Below are 13,998 nucleotides of genomic sequence, written 5' to 3'. Positions count from 1 at the left end.
TGCTTGGCTAGCTATATGGAAAAATCAAACATTATGGGCAAGTTGATGTACCCAGTCACCCCCATACTTCAATACTGACTAAGATAGTCAATGTTATAGAAAAATCAAACACTGTGGGCAAGTTGATGTCCTTTTTTACCATTAATTTTCTTATTAAGAAATGAGGTACTTTTAGAGAGTTACTAATTTCCTTATTCTTAAGAGAAAATTCATAAGAAAAATTGATGATATGATTCATGAAGAAATAAACAAAATCAAAATCCGATTTTGGAGAGCCTTACATTAGTCAATAAAGGCATACTTTTTTCAAATTAGAAAAATGCAGGGGATACCAAGTTAGGTTTCACTAGAAATGTAGTAGCAAATTCCATAAAGGCAAAATAACAATCTAAACTCACAAAAGGAGAATTATTTGAAAGTTTGAAGGTGAGTGCATAGAGAAAGATATACAACTACAAACAAAAAATGATCTCTCATGGTTCCAAGTTGTAGTCCCCCACAATAAAATGATGCATGAATCAATTTCTTTCCTCATTGGTCCCACAGGGACTTGTCAAGTTTGAGAGGCTGAGTGTCAAATGCTATTCATTGTCATAACTAGAATCCAAAAAAGATGATAAGATTCGTAATGCAATGGCTAAGAAGTTTTGCTACTCCACTTGCTTTGCATTGGTATAAGGTCTATCCATAGATGTCCAGGCATAAATATGACTTGAAGTAGAGATGGAAACATGATGCCAATAGAATTGATTGGTACATAATATTCCATGGAGAAAGGTGTATAGATAAGATATAACCTATTAAACTAGATTGGAGGTTTATAAATTCATAAAAATCAATTATATTATATACTTATACCAAATATGAGTTTTTTTTCTTTGTTATTTTTTTCCCTCCTTTTGAAATTCAGATTTGATCTTAATACATTTATGGATTTGCTTTTGAGATCAACTTTAGTTGTGTCAGTTCTTTGAAGAAAAAAAAAAACTTTCATCATGCCTTGAAGTGAAATCTCTGTCCTCAATCCCCATTAAATAACATATAATTGACTTATGTGGAGAGTGTAAATGCCTACTAAATTGGTTCAATCTATTTAGTAGCACCAAAATATCAAAGCAAAACCCTATAATATGCCTCTTCCAACAATTTAATAATTTGCAGCAATTATCATCTATAAAAGGGATTTTATTTATTTATTTTGCTAAAATGAGAAAGAATGGAATTCAAGTTAATGAGTAGTCATTTTAATTACTTAGGAAATTCATGTTTTAATCCAATATTTAGTAACAATGTCTAAAACATGTATTTAATATAATAAAAAGTTAGATAGACGCAAAATTAAGACCATTATTTTCAATAATTCTAATACTTCACCCATTAAATAGGATAACAACTTGCAAGGACCTCATTTCTTTCACACAAGCATGTGGGTATGTCATATAATTAAATAGCTCACCATGCTTGGCTATCTATATGGAAAAATCAAACATTATGGGCAAGTTGATGTACCCAGTCACCCCCATACTTCAATACTGACTAAGATAGTCAATGCTATAGAAAAATCAAACACTGTGGGCAAGTTGATGTCCTTTTTAACCATTAATTTTCTTATTAAGAAATGAGGTACTTTTAGAGAGTTACTAATTTCCTTATTCTTAAGAGAAAATTCATAAGAAAAATTGATGATATGATTCATGAAGAAATAAACAAAATCAAAATCAGATTTTGGAGAGCCTTACATTAGTCAATAAAGGCATACTTTTTTCAAATTAGAAAAATGCAAGGGATACCAAGTTAGGTTTCACTAGAAATGTAGTAGCAAATTCCATAAAGGCAAAATAACAATCTAAACTCACAAAAGGAGAATTATTTGAAAGTTTGAAGGTGAGTGCATAGAGAAAGATATACAACTACAAACAAAAAATGATCTCTCATGGTTCCAAGTTGTAGTCCCCCACAATAAAATGATGCATGAATCAATTTCTTTCCTCATTGGTTCCACAGGGACTTGTCAAGTTTGAGAGGCTGAGTGTCAAATGCTATTCATTGTCATAACTAGAATCCAAAAAAGATGATAAGATTCGTAATGCAATGGCTAAGAAATTTTGCTACTCCATTTGCTTTGCATTGGTATAATGTCTATCCATAGATGTCCAAGCATGAATATGACTTGAAGTAGAGATGGAAACATGATGCCAATAGAATTGATTGGTACTTAATATTCCATGGAGAAAGGTGTATAGATAAGATATAACCTATTAAACTAGATTGGAGGTTTATAAATTCATAAAAATCAATTATATTATATACTTATACCAAATATGAGTTTTTTTTTTCTTTGTTATTTTTTTCCCTCCTTTTGAAATTTCAGATTTGATCTTAATACATTTATGGATTTGCTTTTGAGATCAACTTTAGTTGTGTCAGTTGTTTGAAGAAAAAAAAAAAGACTTTCATCATGCCTTGAAGTGAAATCTCCGTCCTCAATCCCCATTAAATAACATATAATTGACTTATGTGGAGAGTGTAAAAGCCTACTAAATTGGTTCAATCTATTTAGTAGCACCAAAATATCAAAGCAAAACCCTATAATATGCCTCTTCCAACAATTTAACAATTTGCAGCAATTATCATCTATAAAAGGGATTTTATTTATTTATTTTGCTAAAATGAGAAAGAATGGAATTCAAGTTCAAGAGTAGTCATTTTAATTACTTAGGAAATTCATGTTTTAATCCAATATTTAGTAACAATATCTAAAGCATGTATTTAATATAATAAAAAGTTACATAGACGCATAATTAAGACAATTATTTTCAATAATTCTAATACTTCACCTATTAAATAGGATAACAACTTGCAAGGACCTCCTTTCTTTCACAAGCATGTGGGTATGTCTTGTAATTAAAAGCTCGCCATGTTTGGCTAGCTACAAAACATTCTATATGGAAAAATCAAACATTATGGGCAAGTTGATGTACTCAATCACCCCCATACTTAAATACTGATTAAGATAGTCAATGCTATAGAAAAATCAAACACTGTGGGCAAATTGATGTACTTAGTTACCCTCATATTTCAATACTGACTATGATAGTCAATGCTATAAAAGAATCAAACACTATAGGCAAGTTGATGTACCTAATCACCCTCATACGTCAATACTGACTATGATAGTCAATGTTATAGAAAAATCAAACATAGTGGGCAAGTTGATGTACCTAGTCACGCTCATACTTCAATACTAACTACGATGGTTAGTGCTATATGTACCTAGTCACCCTTTTTCTTCAATACTGAGTATGATAGTCAATGCTATAGAAAATTCAAAAATTATGGGCAAGTTGATGTACCTAATCACTCTCATACTTCAATATTGATTGTGATAATCAGTGCTATAGAAGAATCAAATATTGTGGGCAAATGAATGTACCTAGTTCATGTACCTAATCACCCTCGTATTTCAATACTAACTATGATAGTCAATGTTTTAGAAAAATCAAACATAGTAGGCGAGTTGATGTACCTAGTCACCCTCATACTTCAATATTGACTATGATAGTCAATGCTATAGAAAAATCAAACACTATGGGCACGTTGATGTACCTAGTCACCCTTATACTTCAATACTGACTATGATAGTCAATGTTATAGAAGAATCAAACAATATAGGCAAGTTGATGTACCTAGTCACTCTCATACTTCAATACTGACTATGATAGTCAATGTTGTAGAAAAATCAAACACAATGGGCAAGTGGATGTACCTAGTCACCCTCATACTTTAATACTAACTATGATAGTCAATGCTATAGAAAATCAAAGATTGTGGGCAAGTTGATGTACCTAGTCACCATCATACTTCAATACTGACTATGATAGTCAATGCTATAGAAGAATCAAACATTATGAACAAATTGATATAACATTTTCTAAACAATTTTTTCTCTAACTTTCGATTGGTTTTACGCCTTTCTTTATCTCTATCTCACATTTCCATTGTTCAAGACTGATCTTGGAGGAGCTAAACCTTCAATCATATTACTTGAAAGGGCTTGTTATTAACTTTATTCAACCATACATACTATGCCCTTTAAGTAATGTTTAAATTGGTGGATAGAATATAGAATAAAGATAAAAAGTGAGATAACACATTCACCCTCTTCCCCGTATCTCCTCCACGTGATATTTAACAACCACATAAAAAAGATGGGATGCATATCTAATGGATCATAAATTCTTTTTTGTAATACATATATAAAAATGTTTTTATATATCATATATAAACTTAATATATATCATTTAACAACATGTAATAATTTCATAAGTATAAACTCTAAAATAACAATTTTAAAATAAGCAAGGGAGAGGTCTCTAAATAATGTTGAATGGTAAGAGAGATTGTATCTTTTTTTAATAATAAATGTTAGAATGCAATATTTCATATATTATTTAAAGAATTGTAAAACATCAAGATGAGATTGTTTAACAAATTTAAAATAAAGATTGGAGAGGTCTCTAAATAATGTTGAATTGTAAGAGAGATCACATCTTTTTTAAAAACAAATGTTTGGATGCAATTCATATATTATTTAAAAAACTGTGAAACATTAGGATGAGATATATTTAACAAATTTCAAATAAATGATGGAGAAGTCTCTAAATAATATTGAATCATAAGAGAGATTATATCTTGTTTAATAATAATGTTGGATGCAATTCATATATTATTTAAAAATTTTGAAACATTAGGATAGGATATGTTTTTTATTCTATTATTTACTCCTTCAATACATCAAATATTAGTATAGTTTAATATATTTTAATAAATATAAAAATATTATTATTTTCTATATATCCACATCTTTAAATCTCATATTTTCTTGAAAATAATATTATATATATATATATATATATATGATATTACATATATAATTAATTAATTCGTTATAGAGAAATTGAGCTCCATTCCCTATTAGCCTTTTCTTGCAGAGTCAATGACTTTTCCTCCAAAGCGAGTGACTTTATCTTTCAAGTTACATCTTTCAAATTAGGTGTAAAGATCTAATTTCATTGGCTACTTCAAGAAGGTCTCAACCCCACTAGCATTCAAAATCAATTAATTAATTAATTTTTTAATCTAGGGATAAGTAGACTAAAAAACTTCCGTAACAGTGCTTGACATTTCAATTTGGTGGCTTTAATGAAATTCATTTCAACTTGAAATTCATCATCTTCCTGAAATTCATCCTCTATCTTTTCATAGAAATCCATAATTGAGAAATTCATGGCTTCTTCCTTCTATCTCTTCCCGCTCATTGGATATTTCTAAAGGCAAAGGCATCAAGTAGCGAAATATTATGTATCACCATCTCATGAATGTTAAACACATGCAAAGTGATGAAATTATATAAATTAAGGTCATATTTAATTCAGGGTTTAGACTAGGATAAACTATTAATTTGCAATTCATATATACATTTATATAATTTTAATTTGTATTATAGTACGTATAAATATGCTTTTATTTTTTTCTTTTTGGAATAAATTATTATTATTATTATTATTTTGTTCAAAGTGATTAAAATGAAAATTTTTTCAAAATAAATATTTAACAAATCCAATGAATATGAGAAATAAATTTATTATCTAAAAGCCATATATATTGCATGTTTTTCCTGAGATTGTTAAATCCCATATAAAGGGATATGATAAATAAAATGAATAATCATTTATCTTATCCATTTTAAAACCAAACATAAAATAAAGTTGATATGATCTTAAGAGCATAGCATGTATCTTAGGTAAAATAAACAAAAAAATAAAAAATAAAAAGGTTATTATGATTTGCAAATAAGACTAAAATAAAAATTAATTATTTTGAAGATTATGAATGCTCATTATTACGTCAACAACCCTTGTATGTGGATCAAACTTTTTAGTTGGTCCCTTTCAAGCATCATATTCCTTCGATAATCCTAGTAAGATTGGCTTTGTTGACATTGACCACTACATTGTCATAAATCATATGGTCCATTATACATGTGTCAATTTCAAACAATGACCTATGGATGAATTTTCTTAGCAATAAATGGATAGCATAATATTCCTTCAACAATTCCAACGAGATCAATTTTGTTAACATTGACCACTATATTGTCATAAACCATATGATCCATTATACATGTCTCAGTTTCAAAAAAATGCCTACCAACGAAATTTCTTAGCAATAAATGGATATTTGTTCTTGCCTCGGAAGACTTTTACTTCTTTGCATTGAGAATTATGACTAAGGGAAGGATCAATAAACTTTTCAAATATGGATTTTCATGGAAAAGTGGGTAGTATATTTCAACAAGGTGACAAATAATTTTTTTGGTTTTGTCTTGCTTGATTGCCCAAATAAGATATTAATTGATCTTGATTACGAAGGTGCCTAGGCAACTTCTTCATGTAGCCAGGAAAATTCAATCTTAAAAGTTACTTAGTTCTCACTATCATTGTCAGAAAAACTAAATGTTATTTATCATTTTCTATGAATGTTGAACACATGCAAATGATGAAATTACATAAATTAAGGTCATAGGACAAAATATTAATGAAATATAATATATTATAATATAATATAATATTTATATATATATATAACCAAAATTTTATCATTTAAATTTTTTTTTTATTTTGGTTATTCAAAGTGATTAATATGAAATGTTTTTGAAAGATATATCTAAATATAAGATATAAATTTATTATCCAAAATTTATATAGATTCCATTTTTTTCATGAGATTGTTAAATTCCGATATGATAAAAAGAATTAATAAAGTTAATATGACCTTAAGAGCATAGCATGCACCTTTAGATAAAGTAAACAGAAAATAAGAAGGTTGTCATGATTTGCTTGTAAAACTAAAATTTGAATCAATTATTTTGAAAAATATGGCGCCCATGAGTATTTCCAAAGCCTTGTAAGTTGGATAAGGGTTAACATACAAAAGTGTGGTCTTGGATTAGAAAATGCAAGATATAGAAAGAAAACACACAAGGAAGGAAGGGAAATCATTATAATTACTCTGAGATGGGATATATATATATATATATATATATCATAAAGATGTAGAATTACTAAAAATAAAATAAAAGATAATTTGTCCAATGCTTCCATCAATTATTACTCAAAAGATCATTATGCTAAACTCAAAACCACTTTGAGAGACATATATATAAAGATTGAACTCAAAACATTGCAATGTACATAAAAGTATGGTACTTTGAGGAAACATAGAATAAGAAAATTGTTTTTAAATTAAGTTTACAAATACTTTTTTTTTCTAGAAATAATAAAGAAATATGTTAAGACCGTTCTCATAAATTAATTTTAAAAAAATGCTACTAAAAGTAGACAAGCCACATTCATACATGTTATTCTATGAATAGAAAAAAAATAAAAATAAATAAAAAGTCTAGTAAAAAAAGTCTATACATAAGACAAATGCATTAAACTAGTGTCAAGATTCCAACAAATGCCTTATTCTATGAAGTCATGAACAAGTAATGATTCAATTAAAACATGGAGTATCTGCCTAGAAACCTATTATTCCATAAAAAGAATAAGTCGTGCAAGTTGATTAAGGCTAGGATTGAAATTACTAAACATATTTTTTGGTAAAATAAATTTTGTTAGGATTTTATGTTTATCCTATATCCTACTTCAAATCAATCTAGATGAAATTATATTACGTGATGAGTGTATAATCCTTCATTGAAACCTCTAACAAGTTAAGACAATTGTTAAAGCAAAATCTAAACCCAAACCTCTTGATCAGTTGGTTTTCTATATTGATTTTCTCTCCATAAAATTTTCCCTTCTTCCCTTCGTTTTGTTTGGTCATGGTGCCGCCCCCTATGTAAGCAAATCGTTTCAACAAAATCTTAAAACTAATAACCTATGTACAAGAATCATTAATGTTTCACCTGCCAAGAACAAGCTAGGCTAATATTCACCTGTTTACAAATTAATTTCATAATCATTTCATAATTAGACTTAAAAAAATATTTTTCTTTTCTATTTTTATTTATGAACGTGTAGTTAGCAAATGTTGTAATCAGTGGTTCATGATGAATGGGATTTTTGTACAATAGACTACTTTTGAGGCTCACTTTTGAATTAAGGTCATGCGTATCTTTTAACATAAATCTTAAAATATAATAAAATATTTAATAAAATTAAGTTCTATTTAGACTTAAGTCAAATTACAATTTATTTAGTTTTAAGATAAATTAAACAAATCCCATTCGAAAAATGCAGGCTTACAACATCAATTTTCCTTTTTTTGCCATTAATTTTCCTATTAAGTAATGAGATGCTCTAAAGAGCTTATTATTTCTTTATTATTAAGAGAAAATTCATAAATAAAAAAATAAAAAAATAAACTAATCATACAATTTATGTGGAAATTAATAAAAATTAAAATTAGATTTTGAACAAGCTTACATTAATTAACTAAAGGCATCCTTTTCCAAATTGGAAAATGCAAGAGATACCAAGTTAGGTTTCACTATTAAAAGCAAATTCCATGAAGGTAACTAGAATGCTAATTGAAACTCACAAAAATAGAACAATTTAAAGTCACTTGATCTAAATTACTCTAAAGGTAGGCATGTAGAGAAAGATATACAATTACAAACAAAAAATGATCTCTCATGAGTCCAAGTTGCAATCCCTTCCCTAAAAAATGATACATGCATCAGTTTCTTTCGTGATTGGACTCATAAGGACAAAGGAGCTAAACTAGTCAGGTTTGAGAGGCTGAACGCCAATTGCCATTCATTGTCATAATCAGTATCCAAAAAATATGATAAGATTCATAACACAATGATTGAGATATTCCATGGAGATGACAACATGTTGCTAAAAGAATTGATTGGTACCTAATATTCCATAGAAAAAGTTGTATAGATAAGATAGAACCCGTTAAACTAGCTTGGAGGTTTGGAAATTCATCAAAATTAGTTATATTATGAACTAGCTTGGTGGCTTTAATGTCAATCAAGCAAGACAAAACCAAAAAATCAATTAATTTATCCTCTTCCTGAAATTCATTTCCTATGTTTTCATACAAATTCATAATTGAGAGTTTCATGGGTTCTTCCCTTTATCTCATCCAACTCATTGGATATTTCAAAAGGCAAAGGAATCAAGTCCCTCCAAGTGCATGGAAAATCTCCATTTAGTGCCAAGAAAATGAACTCAACAAGTACCCCCATTTATAGTGGACCCTATATACAATGGGCCACACGAATTGAAAATAGACTCAATATACAGTGGACCACACAATGAATGAATCATAGTGAGACAATAGTCATATAATGACTATATAGTCGTATGAACCACACAAATTGAAAATAGACCCTATTTATAATGGACCACACAAAGAATGAAACATAGTGAGAAATCGGTCACATACATACAATGGACTATATGGTCCACGACCATTACTAAGAAATAGTCAATTATAAAAATTCAGACTCCTTGAAATGATGTTGCTTGTGGGAATGATTTAAAAATTTTAATTTAAAAAAAAAAAAGAAAATAGACACATAGCAATAGGGTTTACATGATTCAATAATGTAATTAAATCCACCATCGATATGGAAACTTTTTAATAACAAACCCTAACCCCCAAAGAACTAATCTAAGTGGTTTCCGATAAGGAAAGACTTACTTTCAACTAAAACATTTAAGGTTTGTCTACAAATATTTTTAAAATTAGTTTTTATTTTTAAAACAAAAATAATTTTCCAATCTAAAAAATATATCTAACAAATTTTAGAATAAAAATATCATGAAAATAAAGTGGTTGGTGTTTTTTTTTTTTTTTTTTTTTTGTATTATTTCATTTTGCATGGTAAATCACATTCACCAAGAACTAATGAAGAAAACCATTTTTTAGAATTTCAAATAGAATTTTATTCCTAAAAATGATATAAAATTGTTTTTATGAATTGTTCTCAAAAACTTATTTTTAAAAATCATTTTTTAAAATATTATCTAATATGCCTCAAATTTTCTTATGAGAACCTAACCTTGCAATTTCCTAGGTCTAATTTGCAAGATGCAAAATAATGTTGTGAGATCTTCACAAGTAGCAAGGCAACAAATCACATGAGAACAAGTCTATGAAAACTTCTTAATGTTTCATTTTATTCTTTTCATGATGCAAAGCTCTAGTTTCCAAGATGAAAACTTGTCCACATAAAATTTTCCATTTTTTCTCAACTCCTCCTAGCCACCTTAATAGTATTGAAGCTTCTTCCAAGAAAGTAAGACATAATGACTAAGGTTATTTGTTCGAGGCTAGTTGTTTAATAAACTCCCTTATAGTTGCTTACCTAACATCAAAGCCTACTCTCTTTGGAGGACAAGAGTCTTCCACATTTTTTATTTTTTGAAATCCATCTCTCCACCGTCTCCATCTCTCAATCATTAAACGGCCTAGAAAAGAGAGGATTCCAACCCCCTCCTCCCCCGAAACAACCCACTCCTCTTTAGAAGCGTTCAGCTCAAACAACGAAGGGAAGGAACGGCTTAAAGTGTCGTCATCGCACCACCTATCTTCCCAAAATCTTACTCTTCTTCCATCCCCAATGGAGAAAACGAAATTGCCCCTCATTAAAGGCCATTCCTTCCTAATTTCCTTCCAAAACCCCCATACCACCCCCCTTCTTCTACCACATACTTCCTACTTATCACTTGTTTCCAAAGAGTCCCATTTTCTTGCGCGAAGCGCCAACTCCATTTTTTGGAAACTCCATTTCCAAAAAAAACTAATTGTCTTAATATCAGAAACAAAAGAAGGTTGAGGCTACAACTATTATCACTAGCAAATAATTATCATTCTGCAAGTCTTCTAATTTATTTTAAATGCTTCAAACTTCACCTGCTTAGACCTGTCTAACAACTTCTTCAGCAATCAGGCCAAGAACTTAGCCTTTAAGATCAATAAAAATAAACATTCCACATAAGAACTTGGTTTTTTTCATTTCTTTTGATAAATGTAAAATTTTCATAATTTGAAAATTTAGGCCTGGAACATGTAATAAAAACCTAATTTAAAAAACCAAAAGATAAAGATTGTTTTTAGTATAATAAAATATTTGGTTGCTTTATAATAAAAATATAAAGCAACATCTACTGGTATTTTTCAATTTGTCAAAATATGGAATGTAGACATAATAACAAATAGAATTTAAGAGATACCAAACTAGTGATGCAACATAATGAACCTATTAACTTGTATTTTAAAAGAGAACCTTAGAAAGGCCATACTTAGGACTCTAAAATTTTCATTCTACTTATGATCTAACCATGGGGGATTTTGGAAAGATCATAACCTCAGAGAATGGCATCAGACTAATACCTGCATGGAAATTTGCACAGGATTTCAGATTCCAATCATTGAGTTCAGGCCAGTTTAAATACAAAGCTCGCAAGTAAATTCACAAGTTCAATATTTGAAGACCAAAATTGACTCAAGAAAATGCTTTATATGCTTAATTATCATTTTAGGATACTTCAATTATGTGAATACAAGAAAAAAAAAGTATTTTCTATTTCACTCTTTTTTTCATTTGTTTCTTAGAAAAAAACTTAATTTCTTAAGCATTTCTTTTCACATAAAACTTTATATTATAAAAACTATTACTTGTTATTTATTACTATTATTATTGTAATAATTCATACAATGATCAAAAGAAAGAAAGAAAGAAAGGAAAAATCATTGCATGATAAAATTGCTCTATAGAATATATTAAGTTAATAAACAAATTCATTTTTAAAATTTTCTTATGCTTATTGTAAGTAATTCACTTTCATAGCAATCACATTTAGCTCTAGCATATTCAATATCAAAAACGAAAAAAAAAAGGAACAAAAAGTAAATAAATAAGTTTCTTCCAGACCAATAAGCTGATATCAAATTGTCCAACTTTGTATGATGAGGTTAGAGAGATGGCAACCCCAGTTGCAATCCTATTGTTTTGGTCAAGGGTTTACTTGTTATCTATCATGCTTAAGGTTAATCCCCAACATGATAAATCTAGACTTAATGATAAAACTTATGAAATAGTTTTATGTTGTTACCTTTTCTACAAAAAGAAAATAAGAAACTATTAATTATTAATTTTATCAAACTTCTATCACATTTTCTAAGAAAAATAGGAAAAAAAATTCATTAATATCTTGTTGTTTCCTTCTTTTTTTCAAGATAACAATGGAGCTACTCCAAAGGTTTCAACTTTTCTATGCTTTCTCTTTACTGTTGTCTTGACAAAGTCTCACTTTGTCCACCCTGCTAATAAGCAAACATGCCATTGGAGTGATGATATTGGCCCTACTAGGGACTAGATTTTTATTCAACTTAAGAGAAACCTAGCCATAGAAAGTGCATCCACACAAAGAAAGAAAAAGGAAATGTCTTATCTTCAAAATGAAGGGGCCAAGTAAGAGAGATGCCTATTACCCCCACCCAGTAAAAGAATGAAAAAGAAAAATCAAATGAACATGACATAAAAGATAGTAAAAGGTTTGGAGACTGGAATTCAATGAATTATAGCTCATTGTATCATGTGGAGAGTTAGGCTATAAACTTGTTTTTATGCTAGCGAAACATAGTGAAGCATTGAAAGGAGAGTTTTTTAAATTATTGATACATAGGGTAGTCAATGGATGACGAGGATGGCTGATGTTAGCAAATAGCTAAACAAGAAGCTTAATAGTAAACCCCTTTCAGATATATGGCTAGAGGGACTAGTAAGATGAAATCATTAAATGAATCTTTGTTTCTTTGATGGGGATTGCATTTTTTTTTCTTTTTCTCTGATGGAACTTTGAAGTTACATTATATTTTGAGAAAACCAAAAAAACATGAAAAACTGGAGAAAAAAAAAACACTCGACAAAACTCCTAGCACCCAAAAATGAAGGTATATTAAAGTAAAAGTAAAATTTTTTGGTTATTGTGTCTTTGATTAAATGATCTGTAACTTGAAAACCAAAAAGAAACAAAGAAAAAAAAACAAAAAAGAGAATGATCAACCAAAAGAAAAAAAAAAATGAATCCCAAATAGTTAGTGTGGATACATTGAAGCCTCTTCCACCAAATCAATTAGGTGAAATATGGGTTCGAGGGCAAACATGATGTAGGGCAAAGTTTGATCAAAAGTTTGTGTTAGTTCCTCTTCGCAACGATTTCTAACAACAGGTGACCTTATCTGAATCGCCCAATTAATTAGGTTCCATTCAAATCGAACCATCTTAATTAGAAAGGAAACATGGTGGTTAAGACATCAATTTTGGTTAAAATCAAATTATTAATGTTTTAATTTTGCCTTGTATTGACTTGTGAAGCCAAACAATGTATTCCTAATCAGACTGCTTAATCTCACAAGTGGCTTGCCTTGTGCTGTGGGACCTCCTAAGCTAACCCTCATCTTGCTAACATCTGATTTGCCAAATTAGGCAGATTAGACCAGTCAGACCTATTATAACATATAACTGAATACCTAAGATCCAAAGTTTGATTCTTTCAATTGGTCTTTCAATTAGAACTCTATGACATATGTGAAATATAAAACTGCTTCTGAATTTTGTATCTCTTTGTACCATTGAGTTTCAAATATTCCACATTAAGGAAAATGGGTTCTCAATAAAAGAGAATGAAATAATGGTAAGATTTTCATTCTCGAATATTTATAAGCCAATCTTGGCTATAACATCTTGATCTGTAGCTAACTCTCTTGCCAATTTGGTTGGAGCTAACTCTCTTAGGATGTGAATTGCCTGAGATATGATGGCCTCAAATGACAACAGAAAGGAAAGGAAAAACCAACCAGAAAGAAAAGGAATTTGATAATTAGTAAATTGGCAGGAAGAAAAAGAAAATGCATTCAACCTAGTAGATAAAATTAGTAAAGTGTCTCTCTTATAAGCATAAGAATTTC

The sequence above is a fragment of the Vitis vinifera genome, chromosome 16, assembly GCF_030704535.1.
Source record: "Vitis vinifera cultivar Pinot Noir 40024 chromosome 16, ASM3070453v1".
Lineage (NCBI taxonomy): Eukaryota > Viridiplantae > Streptophyta > Magnoliopsida > Vitales > Vitaceae > Vitis > Vitis vinifera.
Note: the sequence above shows the minus strand (reverse complement) of the source record.